This window comes from Mesoplodon mirus, assembly GCF_964341445.2.
Source record: "Mesoplodon mirus genome assembly, chromosome: 10".
NCBI lineage: Eukaryota > Metazoa > Chordata > Mammalia > Artiodactyla > Ziphiidae > Mesoplodon > Mesoplodon mirus.
Window position 1 is genome coordinate 7,117,168 of NC_138986.1, and position 18,951 is coordinate 7,136,118.

Here is an 18,951-nt window from a genome sequence, read left to right on the forward strand (position 1 = left end):
GAGGTGAGATTTTTGACTCATTGCTGTAGAGCTTTCTGGTGCTATTTACATGCATACACACACGCATACACACACATATACATTTTTTAACAGAAATGGGTTTGTGTTGAGTTAGCAGTCTTCTCCCCTTAATAATGCATTACAGACACCTTTGTATGACCATGTTTAATGGTGACCAAACAGCCATTCATGAGGATGTGCCTTGATTTATTTAAATATTTATCTTTCGGAATGGTGACAGTTTTCCCATGGCTTATTTTTTGCTGCATTCCTGAGTTTTCTCTAGGAAAAATTCCTAGAAGAGGAAGTTTTGGGGGCGGAAGGATGTGCATACAAGCTTTTTAAAGCTTTGAATGCAAGCATTTTCTCAGTTCTACAGAGCACATTTTTATATATCTTAACATTTCTGAAATTAGGATAATGTTTTAAATTAATGTGGACATTTAGGATGGCAGTGTTTTTTCTTTCTTTAGTCAACCTGTTATTAAATTGAAGGTGCCCTTACAATTAATGTCTTCTTGGAATTAAGCCACCCAGCCCTGTGGACCCACCTCCCAGAATCCCACTGTACAGTGTGTGGTCCCTCCTGCTGGCAGAGCGGGGCTGGCCTGCTCCCCACCCCCTCCTCTTTTCACCTCTGCCAAATCATAAGCAGTATTGTTTCTTGTTCATCAAGGCAGCACATTTCTATATGTATGATTCACCACAAATTAATTACTATTAGCATATTTCTTAGAAATTGTAATAATGTTGGCATGACTTTGACTCTCCTTAGTGTAAAAGATATGAAACTATGTTTACACAAATATTAAGAAATTTTAGTGACAGATATAGTGTGCTCATTATAGAGGCTTTCATGTAAATATGATTTACATTAAATTAAACTCATCTTGATCTTAAAATTACATCTTAGTGAAAGTCCTCTAAAGTTTCATTTTATTTGAAATATCAAATGAACCTAAAGCCTTGGTTGGCTGAAGTGCATTTTTTAGTTCTGGCTGCATTTCCGTGCCCTTCAGGGATGGTGTAATTGTGTTGACCTCGTGACTCATCGTCTGAAGAATGACTACAGATTCTCAAGTTCCAGAGCTCGGTGATGGCACTGAGCATGACTCAGAAGCAGCACAGATTGACAGAAACAAGTTGTACTTGGTTTGCAACAGGGCTGATCACTGAACATGGAGAGAGAAGAATCCATCTCGCCTGAGTGGAATGGAAATACTGGGGGATAAAGGAGTTTAGAAATTGCTTGTTGCAAGTCAGCTTATTGTCATTAGCCTGAAAGGCATTGCCTTTGAGCTAATACTAAGAAGTCACTTTGTCGTGGTCCATGAGGCTTTGCACTCAAAGCCCCGTTGTTAGTGATGTTACAAAGCATGCTTAGGTCACAGATCAGAGGAGCAGAGGAAGGAGGTCCTATCCAGTCACAGTGATGTAAGCATTAAAAACGTTTGTATGCACTGAGCTGACGTTTCACTCCAAAAAGGACTTGGACACCTTACTTTTTGGATAGATTTGAGAAATAGCAAAACTGGGCCCATGGTGGTGGCATCGGCTTCCTTTCGGAAAGCGTCAAACCAGACTTTATAACTGAAAAAAAATTAGTGGGAAGATTTCACTGTAAATGCAAGAATTATGTCAAATCAAATTGCAAGCATTTTTAGGGAAAAAAACCCTGGAGGTCGTGAGGGTCATTCCTGTCCAGACTGTTTACTAGCATCTCCAGTCCACGGTTCATTCCCAGCGTGGACCTGTGTCAGATACAAATTTACTTGAGATCCTTGAAACTAACTTAACAGTCCCCTTTAGCAAACTAAGTGTATCCTTCAAAACTGACAGGAGCAAACATCCACTTTTTAAAAATCCACCTCTTTTAACTGCCATATTGAAAGCAGCAGGTGTAAATTTGCAGGTAAGCCTCCCAATCCCCTGTTGCCACTTCCTAACTCGCCCAGGGGTCTGAAACACGGCACGGGAGCCTGCCTGGCTGTGAGTCCTTGAGGACCCTTGGTTCCCATGCACGTTCCCTAGAAAACGGCCCGGAATACTGATCACAGTGAGGCCGCTTCTAAGGAAAGGCACTCGATGGCAACTGCAGCTGCCACAAATGAACAGCGAGATTGAAAAAGAGGTTCGTGAGCATGTGACAACAGATGGCAATTAATGGGCTTCCCCCCAATCCCACTACAAATCTTAACTGCGTGACAAAGCTGGTTTCACGCAAGCAATCTGCTCTCGGTCTGCACTAAAGTGAAGGCCTGTGAGACACGTGGGACGCAGACCCGTGTCCAGGGTAGAGAGTGAAGCAGCTGAAGGAGGTGGTGAGAGGCGGCTTTATCACTCCTGCCTTCAACGAAACTTAACCTATGTCAAACCATCCCAATAGGAGAAGAATTCATTCCACTTTTTTTAAGACTCCAAAGGAAATTATACTCTTCTGCTGGAAGTCCAACCCAGGTTGTACAACTTTGCACTGTTAGGTTTTTTAGAATTTGTTGCTGCCGCCTTGAAGGAGGAGGGTGTCACGTTCTCTGTAGCACTAAAGGGGAAGTCGTGGCCGTCGGCATGCTCTCGGTGACTTTGTTGGAATGAGCATTTCCCTCCTAGGACACAGTCTTCCCGTGATGAGTATGTCATGGTGAGTCGTGTCGTGATGGGGGAGGGAGACACTATCACACCTTTTCCTCTAAACAGAGTTGCAGAAGTGGATGATTCCATGTTCCAAGCGGCTGCACCTGGGAGCAGTTTTCTCTCTCCCCACCGGATCGTAGCAGCAAAGGTTCCTTTAGGAGCTATTAGCCTTTTGAAAATTTGATTCTAGTCACAGGCAAAAATGAGATTTCAAAGAATAAGGCGTTAGATCTTTATGATTATCCCTGAAAATATTCGCTGAATGCCCATTGTGGCTGGCATAATCCAAGGTGTGGGGCAATTTTTGAAAGTTCAGAATAATATTATGTCCCAACATTAGCAAGGATGTTGCCAGAAGAAAAGGGGCTGCCGTTCCACCCTGAAGATGATCGGTGGCTCTGTGAGGGCCTCGTGGCTCTGGGTTCTCTGCCGCCAAATCGAGAGGGAGGAAGGGGGCGCCGCGAAGTGAACCGTGGACACTCCTCTGTTCATTGTTATTCGGCTTAATGAACAGAAGGATATTGGCTGAGAGGCAGCGGTGGAGATGACATTTCACTTCACTCTCCCGCGACCTGCCGTTATCTTAGCAGCTCTGAGACACAGTCCAGGTACTGGCTCTTCAGCGGCCACTTAATTAGCTGGCGTTCCACTTCCTCCGCAAAGCAATAAAATCAGGAGAAAAAAAGCAGGCGGTGGGGAGGAGGGGGCAGCCTTGTAAGTCAGGGTTTTACTTCACACTTGAGCTAGACTCCGCAAGGTGTGTGTTGCTGGGAGATAACGGTTTTCAGGCCGCTGAAGGCACCCCTAGGCGGGCGTTATCTTGGGCTCACACGCGGCCCGAGGAGGCTTGGCGCTGCTCTGATGGAAGGGCGGGGGGGCGATGTCAGGGCCTCAGAGGGAATCAGCTCCCTAAGTGTGGAGGGCTTCCACCATGGTCTGCTCCTCGGGGCACAGATGCCCACCGGGGAGGATAAAGGGGCGTTGCTTCCACCACTGTTAAGAGCTGGGAACCTTCCTGAAGGAGTGTTACTAACAGAAACAGAAGCCTGAACTGTCTCAGCCCCGTGGAGACTGGTGTGTGAATGCACAGCTCAGACCCCGTCTCTGGGCTTCTCTCTTCCTTTCTGAGCAGGAATATTCATGAATAATAATTGAGGGCCCAGGTCCCGGGGCAGGGAACACCAGTAGGTCCAGGAAAACCTTAAATAAGGGATGACCGGCCTCCTGCATCCAAATGCCATGTGCCTACAAGAACTTCGTGTAGTGACGGGAACTTTTTGACATTCGTTTCAGCTTCTGTCATTAGTGACTTCATGACTTCAAGGGTGAAATCCAAGTCACGATTCTAGCTTTTAACATTAATTCTTAAGTGCTGCAGCGTTACTGGCCTTTGGTAGGGTGACCTTTACCTAATTCGCCAGGCCCCATCTAAACGACTGCACATGAAAGTCCTCTTCTGAAATCGTGTGAACGGAGGCTTCCAAAGTCGAGGCGCCAGCCTGATACTTCACACCTAAAAGCAAAAGTCCCTCACCTAAACCCCTTGGTTGGCTAAATTAGGAGACGGTAGTCATACTGGGTCTAACTAATGTGAGTAACATTGTGGATCTCTATGGCTTTACATTTATTAAGTTCATCCTATATCGTCACTTAAAGGAAGGACAGGATTGCAGACGTTAGAAGCAGGTATTTGTCTGCAGCAATTCGGTCGTCTGCTCCGTGATTAATGGTCTGTCCTTGGTACAAGATTTGACAGGGTGAGCCAGCAGGTAAATCAGGCACCCAGAGACACCGGGAAAGTTAGACGTAACTCAGGTTGGTTCTGATTTTTTGGACTGTCTTTTCACAAATAACCGTGTTTGGCAGGAAAATCCATACGCTCCCATTATGGACAGTTACACCACATTTTCTTATTTCTGATTTTCTGTTTGTGTGCATCTCTCCTACATCACAGACCAAGTGAGTCCCTCAAAGGCTAAAAGTGAAGAGCATCCTTTATTAGAAAAAAAAAATCGAATTTCTTTCCATTAACACAGCTAATTTCTTATCTTCTCTTGTTTCCCACCTCGCCTTGTCCTACTCACTTATTCCGTATGGAAGGCGCTCTATTTCTTTTTGTTCTGTGGTACCTAAGCTGGCCGTCTACCTCATCCAAGTAGCCCTCAGACTCAAAGAGTTCTAGAACCACACTGTCCGACGTGGTAGCCGCCAGCCACGTGAGGCAGCCAAGCAAATGGACTGCAGCTGATCTGAACTGAGATGATGTGAGGCTTCAGCACACACCAGACTTCAAAGACTCAGTGAAAAAAATGAAAAATAACAACACCTCTTATGTTGGTCACATGTTGAAAATACAGTCTGGATATATTGGGTTAAATAAAATACTTTGTTAATGTGGCTACTAGAACATTTTAAGTTAGTCCTGTGCCTATGGACAGCTCTGTTCCAGACTGTGTCCTTTGGCCAATGGATTCCAGATCAAAAACACAAAAATGCTGCGGACTTACACTGGCAGAGTCTACTCCTGCTGGGTTTTATTAGCAGTGCAATCGCACTGGCCAAAACTCAAGTTTCTGAGTGTTCTCTCCCACTGCCCCGTGCCCGACTCTCTTAATTAGCCATGCTGTGAGCGCTTGAGGCTTTGCAGCTCCCTGGGGCTCCCAGCCTGGTTCAGTCTGCCCACTGCAGCCCCTGCTCCTGCCCTGGCCACCCAACCAGAATCCATAGCCTCCACAAAGCCACGCCTCCCACCCTGACCCACGCTCTACCTCCAGTCCCCAACCACCCCCCCTCCTGTCTCACTTCAACACCTCCAACTCAGTGGTCCAGAGTGAAAAGGTCCACCTTCCCCTGAAAGCCCCCAGCACTTGCACTGTCCCAGACCTGGAATGAGCACCATTCAGGGACCCATCATTTGACCAGACTCAGCTGGGTCTCAATTGACTCTCCACTTCCTCCTGGAGACCTAGCCTGACTGCCCAGGCTGGTGGCTGCACACATCCTGTGCCTCCCCAAAACCTTGTCCACCATGACAATTAGGACACAGCTGAAGAGAAACTCCTTGAGGTCAAGAAGAGTGCCCAGCGTGTTCACCACTCACACTGCCTAGCACAGCACCTGGCACATAGTACGTTCTCAATAAATACTTGCTGGCTGGAGGGAGGGCTGGCTAGAGGGAGGGAGGGGTGAACTGTGACTCATGTGAGACTGAAACCTGTATCTTATGCATCCTGTGTGCCCTCAGGGCACCTGGCACACAGTGTGTGTGCTCAGTAAACTTTGATTGAATGAATGAGCTCGAGCACTGCTTCTAACCTGCAGCGTGCACACAGGTCATCAGGGATCTTATTAAAGTGCAGATTCTGATTCGGCACTTCTGGGCAGGGCCTGAGATTCTGCATTGAGCTCCCAGGCGATGCTGCTGCTGCTGGTCTAGGGGCACATTTTAAGTCACAGGGAAGCAGAGGTTGGTGCCGTCACATCAGTTGGGTCCTCAGCATGGCTGGCCTTCCCTCAATTCGTGTGTCATCTCCTGACTGACAGTGGCTATTCTAGGCTTCCTCCACCCTTAACTCCAGAAGAGTAATAGCTGGCATCACGCCAATCAGACGTAATCTCCTTCAGGCAACCTTCTCATCAGCAAATTGCTGTCCCAGGATTCTGCCCTCCCACGAGCTGAAAATTGGCCCTCCACCTTTTAAACCACCACCTTGGAGCGTTTAGGTTTTCCTGGCCTTGACTTCCTCCAGGGCTTTCCTCCCACTCTTACCCACCTTCTTTCTAGCATCTTCATTCTCCCTTTTCATTTTCTTTTTCTGTTTTCAGACCAATTCAGACCCCTCTGCCGTGAAGCCTTCTCCACTCCATCATCCCTGGGACCTTAGCCTCCGAACTTGGCTACTAATTGCTTCAAGGGACCAAAAATGTCTTGGTCTCATTCCTCCTGTTCCCTGGCCCAGGCTCCTCATGGCTGGATTCCCATGACACTGGGCTCTCCTCATGCTTTTCGGAAGTTTAGAGTTTTCCAGCTCCTGCCACTCATTCGTTTTACAAATGTCTGTCCATCCTGCCTACGCGACAACTGCTCTGCTAGCCCTGGCATTATAAACGGGATTAATTCTGGGAGAATGTGAGGTCTGTGCTGAGCATTTAAGGGTGACTCGGTGCTCCGTGAGTGAAGAGAGCGGGAAAGGAGGAGGGGCTGCCCCAGGCAGGTGTGGTCCTACAAGTGTGCAGGGACCCCTCCTTCTGGGTCCCCTGCCCTTACCCCTCAAATTAATTCTTTGAATTTCTGCTCTTTTATCCCAGTCTTCTTTTCCACAACAATCACATGGGATTTGAGTTGACGTGAATTTGAAGTGGCTGCACCCTGTCCAGATGGAAATCTGCAGCAGGCAGCACCCTAGTTTAGGAGGGGGGTCAGGAACGGGGGAGGGATTTTTCCAAGCTGTTAGCAGAGAGGTGAGAGACTAGCCTAATGTTAGAACCACTGCCTGAAGAGGGGACGGAATGCGAGGGGCAGAAAAGTAAACGCCACTGCGGCCAAACCCCAACCCAACCCGGGGCTCTTCTCTGGGAGTTCCTGCAGACTTGCATCCTTGGACACTTCAGCACATGACTCTGGGCTGTTGTCCTCCAGGTCTTTGTTCTCCATAAGCATCATCTCTCCTACTGAGTTGTAAACGCCTTGAACTGGGTGCACCTGTCATGCGGCAGACAGACAGTGACCACCTACTATGTTCCAGACACTGGATCTGGGGAAAACAAGGGTGAATAAGATTCAAATCCTCTTCATTGAGAAGAGGGGATAAGTGAGAATAGTTTCATATAGAGAGACAAACATTTCATCGAGGAATATAAGAAAGAGACAGTACTGGAGAGAACAATACCCTGACCTTTTTTGGCTGAGGCTATGGAGAGAGGGGTGGGAACAGGGACGTTCCCAAGGCACCTATAAAACCGCCTAACACATAGTAAAGGTTTGACAAGCTGCAAAACCTCCAAAGACAAACATCTCTAAGATGTGCCAGTGGGAGTGCCCCCAACACTGTTAGCACCTTTCCAAGGCTGACCCTGACCAGAGTTGCCTGGGATTGGGCCCAGGCATTCAAGGGAAGCATGCATCTCCCCTGCTGTGCTAGCGAGCAGAAAGATGCCCACAGGCATATGGGACACATTGGGCTCAAACTGCCATATGGCTTGAATTTCACGTTTGGACTGGCAGAGTGTAACCATTTTTACAGAGCCTAGTGCCTTTCTACAGATTGTAAATGATAAGGTCACAAGGATTAAAAACCAGTTAAAAATTATAGAAGACATATGTTATGCATTTTACTAACGAATGGCCATATTCAAACATGTTCACTAATGAATGGCAATATTTGAAAGTGGTGTTGAATTTGATACTCTGTGACCGGTGCTCCTTTTCTGGAAGGAGCCAAATGCTCCATAAGGTTTGGGAAATGCTCACTGGAAAGCAACATTGAGCCGGCCTTGTAAGATGTTAAAGGGGATTTTCACTCAGATGCAGAAATTTACTCGCCAGGAAGTTTGTTTAGAGGAACAAGGATGCTGTGAAAACCATCATCAAATACTTGCAAGAGTCCCAGCTTGCAGCTAAATCCTACTTTAGCCTTTGGAAACAAGGGGAGTGGTGAAGTGAGGGAGGGGGCTGGGGACGTGGAGGGTGGGATGGGGGCAGCACCACGGGAATCCTTCTTTAAAACGGTTACAGCGGGGCTTCCGTGGTGGTGCAGCGGTTGAGAGTCCGCCTGCCCATGCAGGGGACGCGGGTTCGTGCCCCGGTCCGGGAAGATCCCACATGACCCGGAGCGGCTGGGCCCGTGAGCCATGGCCGCTGAGCCTGCGCGTCCGGGAGCCTGTGCTTCGCAACGGGAGAGGCCACAACAGTGAGAGGCCCGCGTACCACAAAAAAAAAACAAAAACAAAAAAACGGTTACAGCAAGAGAGAGTAAGACAGGAAGTGTGGAGGCTTGGGGAGAGCGGATCACTGCCATCGGTCACACCTGTCACACTCCCCCAGGGTCCCTGCCCGTTGCTGTCATTGCTGTCCTCCTGGCAGGGCAGCGGCAGGGGTGCTGAGACTGCTCTGCTCAGAGCTGAGGCCCAGGACGCAGCCTCGGGCAACTGAACGTGCCGTTCCCTCGTCTCCTGTTTCCTTCTCCCTCACCTGGACCCCCAGTTTGTTGGCTGTCAGTGTTTAAAGCCACCGAAGCTAAAGTTCACTTAGAGTCCTTTACCCGCCATCAGGATGAATCCAGGCCAGTCCAAACAAGGAGGAGGTGAGCTCCGAGCACCTTGTTTCAGAGCCCAGGCAGGGGAAGCAGGGAGATGATGGAGGGCCGGCTGCAGGCCCCTCTTGACCCTGGTTCAGCCGTCTGGACCGGACTCAGAAGTGACTCGGAGTTACTTCTCTGGCCAGGCACACGTCTTTGCAGAAATCCAACATGGATAAAGAAGGCCTTAGCAGAAGTGCTGTGAGTTAGAGATTGTTTTGTTTTGTTCGGGTTTGACAAAGGCCCTGATTGGTGACAGCACGCTGGAGGGGAGGAGGGGCAGGTCATCCCTCACACACCTCACTGCAGGGCCTGGGACCAGCGCAGGCTCCACCGAGAGCAGGCTCACAGAAGCGATCCAAATGTAAACTTCCCACACCCTCTGATCCAGCTATTTCACTTCTAGAACTTCATCCTACAAATTTCCTTTCACACGTGCAAAATGACCTATGGAGAAGGATGTTCCCCGCAGCTTTGTTTATAATGGCAAAATATCGGAAAGGGCCTAAATGCTCATCCGTAGGGTGCTGGTTAAATGAATTCCGATACATCTATCAAGTTGAATATCGTGTGGCTGTTGAGGTAAAATTCAGCTGTTCAGGGTTGCTCAATGCGCACTGATATAGGACAGGCTGTAAATGTATTAAATGAAAAAGCAAGGTGCAGAACACATTACATAAAGCAATATTCTATATACCATTTTTAGTCTCAAAATAGCTCTTATATATGCAGGTGACAGTGATTTCTCTGGAAAGCTTTGTAAGCTGACTGAGGAGGAAGGGAGACTTATTTTTCACTATTTGCCTTTTGCACCTTCTGAATTTGTGCTGTGCGCGTGTATTATTCACTCAAAAAATATATAAACCATTTAAAAAAACCCAGACTATGTGAATTGTATCCCGATAAAGCTGTTTTTGAGCAAGGAAACACAAATGGTCAAGAAGCATTTTTAAGTTTGAAAAAACTGCAAATATTTTAAAGTAGGAAATAAGTTCAGATATTTTTGTCTATGATTATACATTGGACAGTTCATTTCCCAGGAGTATCATCACCAGGCGCACCACCCACACAGTTTGGAGCATTTATCAGGCGCCTCTCTTAATTTAAGTTTCCCTGTTGAACGTAGGTTCGCAGATGTGGTCTCTTGTATGAGCTCATCTCTAATAGGTTCTGAGACAGATGGTAATAAAGTTTCCCATTAGATCATACTCACAGTAAGTGTATAAATTAAGACTCTGCACAACCAAAAGACTAACTGGATACATACTTGTACTTGATTGAGATCATGATGCTGTAGGAAAAGGGAATTTTCAGAATTCCTTTAAGAACGCCTGTGAATGGAAATTAAACCAAGGAGAGTAAGGGGCTTTTCATGGTAGCAAACCTAAAGCAAAAATAATTCAGGGGATGGGGTAAGGAGGGAGTGTAGAGGTCACAGTATTTTGTGGGAACATAGATGGCATTGTGTGACCATCCTTGATGATTTGTACAGAATTTGAAAAATACAGAAGAGTTCAGCTACTGTGCTCTATCCAGCTTCCTTGAAATTATTTCTTTTTAACCATTTGGAGATTGCATGTAAAAGATTGTTTTATTTAGAGCATGGCACAGTTTAAGACTGCTTCCCACCATGAGATTCCGTGATTCTAAGATGTTGTGTACTTGAAAGGAAATAACCTGACTTTCTTCCTCTCGAACTTGTGTCTTAGCGCGTTATAATCTAACACCATTTCCGTTCTGTGGCACTGTCTTGTCAGAACCAGTTTTCCATATATCAGCGGCTAGTCACCCCATGGGGAGCCTCCCTCTTTTGATATACTATTTTTAATGCACTGGGGCTGAATCTCATATATCACTGCTGCCATCTTCTGGAAAGTCATACACCTAAAAGAAAAATATTTCCTCTATTCCCAAAGAAGTACAAATGTGTGCATCATCATTTTGATGTTTCCCTTGAATATAGTAAGGGGTCCTGAGATGATATTTGATTCTCTCCTGTTCTTTTAACAGAACTTCAGAGCTGTGGAAGAAAAATAAATGGCACATAATAAAATGCTTTGGTAATAGATGCTGCCATGATAGAAAACAAGCACAAAGAACTTTGGGCTTTCGCATAGAGATCACTCACCTTTGAGGGTCAGACGCTTATCTTGAGGTTCATCGCTTGTAGGTGCCGACTGGCTCTCACCTTTACTGATAATAACCACTTGCGTGTTCTGAATGCATTTGAGGCTGTTCATTTCATCCCTTTTTATGCTTCCAAAGAGAAAATATACATACATATCCTTTTGAATGTCTCCATTATGGGCATATGGGAAATCAAACTCAAACATCAATCAAATGACTGGTCTACTGACATGATACTGAATGATAAACGTGACGGGCAGTCCATTTAGCTGTATGGTAGTGTGGGATTTCCTACGGGGAGTGACAGTGACGGCACCTCTGCGTGTACGCGAGGAACGAGAGGTCAGCATCCCTTTCTCTACTGCAGTTATGGGGAGCTGCCAAGCTTGGCGCTTCCCACGAGGTCCTCAGTTTCACTCAGGCCTTCACAGAACAACAGCAATTATTAGTATATTGAGAATTGCTTTAATTAACAAGGTGCTTTACTATCACCTTACTTTTCTATGGAATTTTTTTGCTTATAAAACACTGTAACTCCATGAGAAAACCATTTCTCCTATTTACTAGGTGCCAGAAACTGGGTTAAATATTAATTATCTTATTATTTCTTCTTTACAGATGCAGAAAGCTAAAGCAAAGAGATGTTAGGATCACACAGATAATAAGTGGTAGAGAAGGGCCTCTGAGTCCAGGTCTCTCTGACTTCAAAGGCTTTACTTTTAAACACTAAATTGTATCTGAGTTTTTAAAATATAAATATCACTGTCTGATTTCAGGAATTACAATATGCTATTCTTTTATATGTTGTCCAAGTCCAAGATTTTATTCACCCAAAATAAATACTCAACACATATTAACCACAAGGCAAAAATATGACTTGAATGGTAAGAATAGCTTGGCTATTACTTATTAGAAAAAAAAAAGTCTTATTGAACTTATCCTTTATTGAATAGTAGTCTTAAAATTGTATACTTCAGGGGCTTCCCTGGTGGCGCAGTGGTTGAGAGTCCGCCTGCCGATGCAGGGGACGCGGGTTCATGCCCCGGTCTGGGAAGATCCCACATGCCGCGGAGTGGCTGGGCCCGTGAGCCATGGCCGCTGAGCCTGCGTGTCCGGAGCCTGTGCTCCACAACGGGAGAGGCCACAGCAGTGAGAGGCCCGCGTACCACAAAAAAAAAAAAAAAAAAAAAAAAATTGTATACTTCATCTTAGGCATTTAGGATGAGCTAATTACTACCGTTAAGTGAGAAGTTTGGCACCGACCAGACAGGCAGCTGCTCCAAAGAGAAAAGTGTGTTGGATCGCCAGGTTCGCCAGGTTCGCTGTCGGATAAAGGGAAGCCATCACACTACTGGGAGTGATTAACTTGTTCCTGGTGTTGACTTCTAAGACGCATCGTCCTGTGGGTACTCGGGATTAAAAACAAACGGGGAGAGAATTCCTTCTCGGTCCACTTGTTAGGACTCCGTGCTCTCATTGCCAGGGGCCTGGGTTCGATCCCTGGTTGGGGAAATAAGATCCCACAAGCCTTGCAGCACAGCCAAAGAAAAAGGGAGGGGGGAAGACTTAAATTACAATTTTTCAAATAACATAGACAATTCAAAAGTTGTCTTTTATATCAGCTCTTTTGCAAAAGAATAACTGACCTAGTATAAATAAACTGACCTAGTAAAACTTCTGTAGGAGCTTAGCTGTATCAACCAAGGTTTCACCAGAGAGACAGAACCAGTAGGAGATAAATATAAATATAGATTATCTAGGCATGTTCAGCTGTCCCCATAGATCTGTAGATATATAAAGAGATATCTATAGATATAGCTATAGTAGATATCTAGTATATATTTATATATAAATATCTCTATGTCTAATATATCTGTATCTATAGAGAGAGGTTGATTGCAAGGAATTAGCTTATGTGATTATGGGGATTATGGGGCTACCTAGGCAAGTCCCAAATCCACAGGGCAGGCTGCCAGGACGGGCAGGCTGGAACTCTGTTGTCCACAGGTGAACCCTCTTCTTGAGGAAGCTTCAGGTCTGCTCTTAAAAACCTTTCAGCTAACTGAATCAATCCCAACCAGATCATCTAGGACTGTCTCTCTTCACTGAGAAACCTAGATTAGTGTTTGCTTGAATAGGCTATAGTCTAGCCAAGTTGGCACATAAAATCAACATCACAGGCACTAAGGTAATACAGTCCATAGATATTGCTTTTTAATCATATGTAATAAGGAGATAGAGTTTAGAGAACCAATAGAATAAGTATGTACTACTGTTATGATTTTTAAAAGGCTTTAAAAATTCTTTTTTTAAAACATGCAAAAATTATTAACATTTGTCAGATCTATCTCAAAAGAAAATAATCCAGGAAAAGTATACAATATAACTGTGTGGTAGTCTCTTCCATTCAGTTAGTATTTACTCACAAGGCATCCTAAAAGAGCCCCAGCAAATATGAGCCCACAGTTGATGGCTAATAAACCCCTGGGGAGATTGCAGCCTTCTACATTATTGGTTAAACCCAGACCCATGTGCCCCAGAAAGGAGACAGGCAGGTTGTCAGAGTGAATATGAAAATATTGGAGCCAGATGTTTTCTCCTCAAGCTCTTTGGAAATACCTGTGCCCCTAGGAGTTTTTGCAAACAGACCCAAAACATTATCTCAAGGAGTTTTGTATCTGCCTAAGCCAGAGTTCCCCAAACTTCCTCTGTTCACCATGCCCCTAGTGGCTTGGTAAATTTTTCCTGGTGCTTCTAGGCCAAAAGAAACGCCTAACAGTTCTGTTTATTAAATAATTAGGTCCACATAACATAGTAAGAATTAATGTCTTAACAACTTCATAGCCATTTGAAAAAATAGTTCACATAAATTGAAAGAAAAAAAATATATATATATATATTTTTTTTTTTTTTTTTTTTTTTTTTTCTGTACGCGGACCTCTCACTATTGTTGCCTCTCCCGTTTCGGAGCACAGGCTCCGGACGCGCAGGCTCAGCGGCCATGGCTCACGGGCCTAGCCGCTCCGCGGCATGTGGGATCTTCCTGGACCAGGGCACGAACCCGTTTCCCCTGCATCGGCAGGCGGACTCTCAATCACTGCGCCACCAGGGATACCCAGAAAAAATATTTTTACTTCATTCTTAAATAACTACATCTCCTGGTCCAAAGAGATGCTCACCTGGCAGCTGTCTTTTTTATCACAGTAACCTCCAAAAATCCCATTTTGCAAAAACATGATGTCATCAAAAGGAGGGTAGCACAATCTACATTAACACCATGAACAGCCTTGAGTTAGTAATTCACAGTGTCCAACAGATGCTGTGTCACTGTGCTTTTCCTCAAAAATTTAAAAGATCCCACTTCACCCCTGTGAGTTTGTTGTGACACCCCAGGGCTCCTTCCTACATAGTTTGAGAACTGAAGTCCTAAGCATTTGTACAAGCACCTGGTTGACAGTCTTGAGTTCTGGATAACTTAATTAAAAACCTGAACTTTCAGTAATGTATATATGTCGATGCTACTCTCACTTTGCCCCAGCTTCCCCCTCCCACCCCACGTCCTCCAAATGTAAAATAGATAGCTAGTGGGAAGCAGCCGCATAGCACAGGGAGATCAGCTCATAGATAGCTAGTGGGAAGCAGCCGCATAGCACAGGGAGATCAGCTCATAGATAGCTAGTGGGAAGCAGCCGCATAGCACAGGGAGATCAGCTCAGTGCTTTGCGATGACCTAGAGGGGTGGGATAGGGAGGGTGGGAGGGAGGCTCAAGAGGGAGGGGATAAGGGGATATATTATGCGTACGGCTGATTCACTTTGGTGTACAACAAAAACTAACACAGTGTTGTGAAGCAATTATACTCCAATAAAGATATATTAAAAAAAAAAAGCCAACACTGAAACCCAAAAAAAAACCCGGAACTTTTGCTTTTTTTTTTTACATCTTTATTGGAGTATAATTGCTTTACAAACCCTGAACTTTTTTTAGATCAAATCAGACCTTCTAGATATTTCCTCATTTTGTATGAGACAGATTTATTTAACTAGGAAGCCCATGGCACAATGTATCTAAATTTAAGTTATACTCTCTGAATAGGAGCAAATTAGTAAGTGCATTAATGCTAAATTATCACCAACACATTTTTTCAGCTTTCACTTGCCTTTTGCCATACTGAAGTGGTGAGGATTTAATTTTTATAGGCTCTTTCTTTTCTGTTTTTTTAAATTTATATACATATATATATATATATATGGTCTATTCTTTGTAGTACTAGTATGAAAGGGAATTTAACGTCTTTGTGTCAGGAAAGTCCTATTTATTCTGACAAACTGATCAACCTCCAGAGTGTTCCTCTACCATGAAACTGATTTTATATCTCATCCCCGAGCTAATAAGATGTGAAACATTTTCCCTGTCACGTCAAGAGATCAGACTTGCTTCCATGAATAGCAGTGGGGTGAAATCACACAGTGAGCTCTTCTCAGTGATTGAACCATACAGTTCACAGTTTTTCAACATAAGAACAGAGTGATGGGTCTGAGACAAACCCAAAGATGAGCAGATACATTAAAAAAAAAAAAAAAGCCTTAAGAAAGGACTCTACGATCCAGTTCATTCACTGTTCACTGCATTAGCTGTCAGTTCAGGGAAAATTAAAATGTCAGAAATTAAAACCTGGTGGTCTTGGTGATTTGTGTAATGACATCCTGACACATACCCCCTCTCCCACCAACATGAACATTTAAGGAAAGTTTATATCCCACAAAACGTGGGCTCATTCTCTTTGCTATGAGAAGAAATAATCTGTAACACTCTGAAAGTGCTGGCGAGAAGAGAGATGGTGACATAGCTGTAGAAGAGGCCTTTTCCTTATAAAATACTTGTCTTTCTTGTTTGTTATGTCCTGAGATTAAAATGATGTTCAGATGAGTTGTTAAAACAAGAAATTGACCATGGCAACGGAAGGGAAGCTGTTTCCCTGGTGGAGACAACGTGAAGGGAAAAAATATCTTGGGGACTTCCCTGGTGGCGCAGTGGTTAAGAATCCGCCTGCCGGGGCTTCCCTGGTGGCGCAGTGGTTGAGGGTCCGCCTGCCGATGCAAGGGATACGGGTTCGTGCCCCACTCCGGGTGGATCCCACGTGCCGCGGAGCGGCTGGGCCTGTGAATCATGGCCGCTGAGCCTGCACGTCCTGAGCCTGTGCTCCGCAACGGGAGAGGCCACAACAGTGAGAGGCCCGCGTAACGCAAAAAAAAAAAAAAGAATCCGCCTGCCAATTGCAGGGGACACGGGTTCGAGCCCTGCTCCGGGAAGATCCCACATGCCGCGGAGTGACTAAGCCCATGCACCACAACTACTGAGCCTGCGCTCTAGAGCCCATGAGCCACAACTACTGAGCCCACGTGCCACAACTACTGAAGCCCGTGCACCTAGAGCCTGTGCTCTGCAACAAGAGAAGCCACCACAATGAGAAGCCTGCGCACCACAACAAAGAGTAGCCCCCCGCTCGCCGCAACTAGAAGAAGGCCGCGCGCAGCAACAAAGACCCAACGGAGCCAAATATTATAAATTATTTATTTATTTATTTATTTATTAAATGTCTTGGAAGGGCTGTTGTTTTGAGGTGAGGTAGAATATTGATGTATTTTGGTAAAGCTGGGGTTTTTCTATATCCTGTTTGTTCATCAGTTCGAATCAGTCTCATCTTAAGCAAAACTGAGCTAAATTTCTGGCTTATGTATTGAACATGAATTTGAGAACTTTCAAGCCTCTGGAACTTTTTTGAGGCTTCCAGACACCCAGTGCCATGGCTATATTTGTTATCGATTGCCATGTAAAAAGCACCCCAAAACTTAGTGATTTAAAACAGCAACAATCTCGTTCCTGCTTTACTTTATTTTGTTTTTGCCCACAAACCTGTAATTTGGACAGAGCCCTGTGCAGACAGTTTGTGTCTGTTCCATGTGGGGTCAGCTGGGGCAGCTCATCCAGGGGCTGGAAGATCCACTTGAGCCATGACTCAGACACATGGCTGGCAAGTTGGTGCTGGCCGTTGGCTGGGTGCCTCAGTTCCTCTCCACGTGGGCCTCTCCGTGGGTGGCAGGACTTCAAGAGCAAATGTCCCAAGAGACAGATAGTGGAAGCTACCAGTTTCTTAAGGCCTGGGCCCCAAAAGTGGCATACCATCGCTTCTACCATGTAACACTGGTCAAGCAGTCAGTACATCCGGATTTAAGCAGAAGGGGTCTAGAGCCTACCTCTCAATGGGAGGAGTATCAGATCCCACTGGGCCTGTTCTCTAAAACCACCACCATCACCCCCGTGCCATACTCGCTGACCATGCTCACGTCTCTGCTAGAGCATCCTCTCCGAATACAGCCTCTGCTGTGAGAGATGTTACTCCCCAACTAGTAAAATAAATGGTCGTTGAAGGGAACCAGTTTTCTAGTGAAGCGTCTCCTTCTCCAGCTGTGAAATAAAGTAGAGGAAGAACAGTGCCTAGCTGGCATCTCCTTAAAGCTTAGAACATATTGTGTGCCAGGCCTGCTTACAGCCACTTAGTATGTGTTATCCCACCTACCTCTCATGATGGTCATGTAGGGTAGTTATCATTGTTACCCTGCTTTTTCAAAGGAGGAGACTGAGGCACAGATGCCAAGGCAGGTGTCCCAAGGTGTCTTGGTCATCAACTGATGGGATGGTGACTCCAGTCCAGTGTGTCACACTGAAGAGCCCACGCCCTAAGCCACCACAGCATCTCCAGAGCAGGGCTGGGGGTTGGGAAGTGCGTTCCGAAGGGGCCCGGTGATGCCAGGCGGTCGTAGGATAACTTCCTTTTCCAGCATTCACTTCTCCAGCTTCCTTCTCTGTCAGATGAAGGGTGGAGGACCATTGGCTCCTGGGTCCCTTCCAACCCGAAAGGAGCTGTGAATACTGGAAGGAGCATGGTCACTGGGTGAGAAGCTTCGCTTCAGCCCGTGCATTAGCTTCCTGGGGCTGCCAGGGGCTTAAACAACAGGAACTTACTTTCTCACAGTCGTGGAGTCTGAGAGTCCGAGAACAAGGGAGAAGCAGGGTTTGTTTCTTCTGAGGCCTCTTTCCTTGGCTTGCAGTCGGTCACCTTCTCCCCTGTCGGCACGTGGTCGTCTCTCAGCCCCTGTGTGTCTGTGTCCTAATCTCCTCCTATAAGGATGCCAGTCGTATTGCATTAGGCCCACCCTAATGACCTCATTTTACCTTACTTACCTCTTTAAAGGCCTTGTCTCCACATGCAGTCACATTCTGAGGTACAGGGGGTTAAGGTGTCCACATATGAATCTGTAGGGCACAAAATTCAACCCATGACAGCCCATTTCTTCTTTCAACAGTAGACTTTTTCAATACAAAAATGAGTCCATTAACGTGGATATATAAATCTTCTCTGTACGTAAACAAATATTAGATGTGAAATTCTTGAATGAATTTGGTTTCCTCACACTCTAACACTAATAACTCTTTACTACAGGTATTTCTTTGCGTTACTGTCTCTTCTGCTAGGCTACAAACTTCTTGAAGAGAGGAAATGTGACGCGTTCATTTTTGAAACCCTGCTGCAGTGCTCAGAACATTCTTTAGTAAAGAGTGAACAGTTCCATCAAAATATGACTTTATTTCTCTCTGCAAAAAGTAATTTGGGGGCTTCCCTGGTGGCGCAGTGGTTGAGAGTCCACCTGCCGATGCAGGGGACACGGGTTCGTGCCCCAGTCCGGGAAGATCCCACATGCCGCTGAGCGGCTAGGCCCATGAGCCATGGTCGCTGAGCCTGTGCGTCCGGAGTCTGTGCTCCGCAACGGGAGAGGCCACAACAGTGAGAGGCCCGTGTACCGCAAAAAAAAAAAAAAAAAAAAAATGTAATTTGG

General features: G+C 45.6%; 1 protein-coding gene across 3 annotated transcripts in view; it reads left to right on the top strand.

Annotated features, from left to right (window-relative positions):
* PRKN (parkin RBR E3 ubiquitin protein ligase) overlaps positions 1-18,951 on the top strand; it is a 1,310,471-nt gene that overhangs the window by 1,257,203 nt on the left and 34,317 nt on the right. The gene's annotated exons all lie outside the window — the stretch shown is intronic.